Raw genomic sequence first — 4,869 nt, 5'->3', positions numbered from 1 at the left:
TCGTGGCCTCCCTGTTGGTTGCTTGACGTAGGGTCCAAGTCTCCTGGATCTTGTTCGTTCCAAAAATCACGTTCCCGAAGGTTTCATTCCGTTTGGACTCCGTTTGGTATTCCTTTTCTTCGATACGCTAAAATAGGCAAAAAAACAGCAATTTTGGGCTGGACCTCTGGTTAATAGGTTAGCCCCAAAAATAATATAAAAGTGGATAATAAAGCCCAATAATGTCCAAAATAGAAGATAATATAGCATGGAGCAATCAAAAATTATAGATACGTTGGAGACGTATCACTTACTCGTATATCCTTCACATATTGGTCCGTGGCTCGGGCAAGACCATTTTGAGCAGCTCGGATGTACGGGTCTCCTGAGTTGAAGGCATCGAACGCCTCTTGAGAGAAACAAGCATCACGGAGTACGACCCGACGACGCCTGTGATTCATGCCACTCTCCACTTCGGAATTCGTAGCGGACAGCCTATCCGCATCCTCTATAGGAGGAACACCCGGTGTTGGCCCCACGTTAGCATCTGCCTCTAAGTCCGGCTCTGGAGCCCGGCTGGTGGAGGCTTGGCCACCAGGCTCTCCGGATATGGTTCGGTGAGCGTTTTTCCTGCCAGGAACCATGGGCATTATTATATTTTAAAAGACGACAACCACGGAGCGGGGTTCTTTTTCATACCTCTGTGTCGTGGAATTGTCACGGCAGACATCCTCTTGCAAGGACTTGATCGTGGAGCCATCGCAACTAGGAAGCTTAACGGGGTTAATCGGGACAAAGGACACGCTAGGTTTATACTAGTTCAGCCCCTTACGGTGAAGGAAGGCCTACGTCTAGTTGGGTTGGTATTGCTTGAGGTTTCGATGACCAGGGAGCGAGATACGCTATGCCCGGTTCTCGATCTCTTGTTTCCTGTCCCTAAGCCGCCAGCGGGTCGTCCCCTTATATACACGGGTTGACGCCCTACGACTTACAGAGTCCCGGCCGGCTCATAAACAGTGTCCGGCTCGGTGACTAGTTATTTCTACCTTACAATACAAGTTGCGCCCTCATGGTGGCTTATCACCATGGGCCCTAAATCGTCTGTGGGCCTTTAGACCCTTTACTGAACCGCCATCTTCACATCTTGGTCTTGGGCTTCAGATGGGCTTCTCTTTGCGTAACCCGGCCCCTCCTGGCCGGCTTACGTACATAATTATATCCCCAACACTCTGCGACGGCGTCTCAGTCCTAACCGCCTTCCTTTTAAGCCTACCCGGCTTCGGTGCCCCTTGTTGGTGATTCACTGCGGGTTCGGCATGGTGTCCCGAGGGCCTTCCCTGTAAGACACCATATGTGCACGGTAGGTGAAGTGCGAAAAAAAGGGATCCTTGTAGGAAGTTGGGACTCCAGTTTTACTTACATGCGATACAGGGAGCAGTCCAGGATAATCGGCTATGATGGCCACCAAGGCACCGTCATAGCTTAATTGATAGAACGTCCCGTCGATGAGCTCCACAAATGTGTCCGTATCTTCTTCGAGTCCGGGGTCGAGGGCCCGGTTTGTGTTCTCTGATTGTGGAGACGGGCCGTGGACCTCCTTCACAGCTTTTTGCAGTTCCTTCTATGAAATAGCAAGGTAAATACTTATGACAAAGAATGCGGGAACGTCTGGAGTAGAAATTAGCAGCTCACCCAGTTCAGGGGGTTGTACATGGAGAATCCATCCCGTGGCTTAATGCGGATGAACTCCTCTTCCTCTCCTTTGTATAAATCAGACAGTATTTTCGCTAGAGCAGCGATGGAGTCCGGTCCCCTACGACCACAGCGGGTGGCATCGTCTTCTCCATTAAAATGCCACATGGGTTGTCCCCGATATTGAAGTGGCTGCACCCCCCACATTATACATATTGACATAACCTCGATTATTGTCAATCCTGATTTGGCCAACGTTTTTATCCGGCCCATCAGGTACAAGACCTCTCTGTTATCTTCCTCCTAGGGGCTCTGAGGGCTCCAGCTGCGACGTTTCTTCAAAAGGGCGTTATTGAACTCAGGAAGGCCCATCCGAATAGTGTTTGGAAGGGGGACGTCCTCCATATAAAACCACTCTGAAGGCCATTCTTCGGATGTCTTCTTCGGAGTACCGGACCAGTATCCGGTCCCGGCGATGCGCCATATCTCGGCTCCGCCCACTTGATATATTGACCCCTCCTGTGTACGGGGTACGAGGCAGAATAGCATCTTCCATAGCTCGTAATGAGCTTCGCAGCCCAAAAATAGCTCGCAAAGGGCAACGTAGCCAGCATGTGTAATATGGAGGCTGGAGTAAAGTTATGCACCTGGATGCCGTAGAACTCCAGGAGCCCACGGAGGAACGGATATATTGGAAATCCAAGCCCCCTCAATAAGTAAGGGACAAGGCATACCCGCTCCCCCATGGATGGGTTGGGAAAGCTCTCCTCTTGCTCCCCGCCGTTGTAAGTGGCAAGTCCGGCTCGAACGGGGACCATATACGCTGGAGGGAGAAACCCCTGGGTCTGTAACTCTACTAATTGGCTGTGGGGGGCGGAACACTTCTTCCAATCACTTGGCTTAGGGCTACGGGAGCGAGAAGAGGAGCTGCGATGGCCGGCCATGATGGGATGGACTTTTTTCGGGCGTGCTCCGATGGATACTCGCTGGGGGAGGATGGTGTGATCTGGATCTGAGGATCCCCGTATCTTTAAATAGACGATTTACTCACATGGTTAGGGTGGCATGTGTAAAAATGCCCCGACTTCTCGCATTCGCTCAACACGTGGAGGATAGCCATTATTAGGCGCAGAAGCCAAGGAGTGCAACATTCATGGGAAGCCGAACACTACTCGACAAGTATTCGGAATTTGGAGAAGAACCCGCCTTGCAATGCCGAACACAATCTGCGTGCTGGACTCATCGTTATTGAAGCCTGGTTCAGGGGCTACTGAGGGAGTCCTGGATTAGGGGGTCGTCGGATAACCGGACTATACCCTTCGGCCGGATGTTGGATTATGAAGATACAAGATTTAAGACTTCGTCCCGTGTCCGGGTGGAACTCTCCTTTGTGTGGAAGGCAAGCTTGGCAATTCGGATATGTAGATCTCCTCCCTTGTAACCGACTCTGTGTAACCCTAGCCCCCTCCGATGTCTATATAAACCGGAGGGTTTACTCCGTAGGACAACAACAATCATAATCATAGGCTAGCCTCTAGGGTTTAGCCTCTATGATCTCGTGGTAGATCAAATCTTGTAATACTTATATCATCAAGATAAATCAAGTAGGAAGTAGGGTATTACCTCCATCGAGAGGGCCCGAACCTGGGTAAACATTGTGTCCCCTGCCTCCTGTTACCATCCGCCTTAGACGCACAGTTCGGGACCCCCTACCCGAGATCCGCCGGTTTTGACACCGACAAAGGGAAAAACATGTTTTGGTCTGAGACACGCTTGTTTTTATTTTTTTTGAACAGATGGGACGCGCTTGTTTGAAATTTGGGGAAAGTACAAACTTTGCCCCCTCTTAATTTTCAGACCTACTGCGGGTCAGGGGTAGGATGGTAATCCCAGGTGTCCCAAATAGTGGGCGGGAGCGATTTCGGCCGCGCGCATGTGTGCTTGGGTGGCCATTGTGTATGAATGTTTTTCGGAGGGGGTTGCGTGGCGTCTAGATGAAGCTACAAACCTACCCCGGTTTAGACCTTTGGACGTCGGGCCGGTAGGTTTCACGGGCCGAAGTTAGAAAAGTAATTTGTTTCTACCAAACATTGGTCTCACGCGATTTCAGATGAGTAGAGGCACTTTTGGCGCTTCATTTGAATTTTTGAAACAGAAGCATTCACATTTAGAGTACTCTTAAACTTTGAGGATTGACCTAAATAGACAACGTTAAATTTGACCTTGTATGTTTGAAAACCTCATTAAATTATGCATTTCTTTTTGAAATTTTGACACTTGAAAATCCTATAACTACGATTATTTTGAAATGGAGGAGGTAAATTATGCTCAAACTTAATTAGGTCTGATCACCATGACCTATACTGTGATAAAACTAACCAAATGAAGAATCCTCCATGGTAACCTATCTTGTTGTTGGTCAAGGTGATCATGGATGTCCACGCGGGCCCATGAATATATAGGCTTGTCACCGATAACCACGCGAGGGACTGTATCGTTTGAAGGTAACCACTACATGCATATGTATGGAGGTGATGCGTGCATGCATGTTTGAATACACAACATTGATCTGGCGCATGTGTCAAAAATCGTACACTAGCTCCCCACACAGAGCGAGATCGGTTCATGATGGTGTCGTTGTACTAGCCAGTTCGACTCGATGGGAGGGATTCATGCATACACATGCATATGTGTGTGCTCAAAGTGTATCATGCATGTCATCCCAGAGCAAAAATAATAATCCCCTCCTAAGTCAAATTAACCTCTCTTGTTGTCAGGCAAAAATAAGTGATGGACCAAGCAGGCCCACAAATGGAAAGCATCAATATCGCTGATAACCACTTAAGTGGTTGCGAGAGGACAACCACCACCGCTTTGCATGTGGGCCAAACATATATATGTTGAATACCCAAAATGCACAACTTTGATGTGCCACATGCCTCAAAAACCGTAAACCATGCACCCACACAGAGCGATGTTCATATCAAGCATACTACATATGATGGTCCCCTTCCCCCCTCTTCACGGCATACTATATGCTCCTACCGTAATATATGTACAACCCAAAAGAATCCTCATCGATGGTGAAATTAATTAACCTCTCCCGATGTAGGTCAAAGTGATGCATGCATGCATGCATCGACGATGGCCTCGTGGGCCCATAGATGGAAGCATCACACGTGAGTGTCCTAGCTAGGA

The sequence above is a fragment of the Triticum dicoccoides genome, chromosome 5A, assembly GCF_002162155.2.
Source record: "Triticum dicoccoides isolate Atlit2015 ecotype Zavitan chromosome 5A, WEW_v2.0, whole genome shotgun sequence".
NCBI lineage: Eukaryota > Viridiplantae > Streptophyta > Magnoliopsida > Poales > Poaceae > Triticum > Triticum dicoccoides.
The sequence above is the reverse complement of the archived record's forward strand: the minus strand, read 5'-3'. Positions refer to the sequence as shown.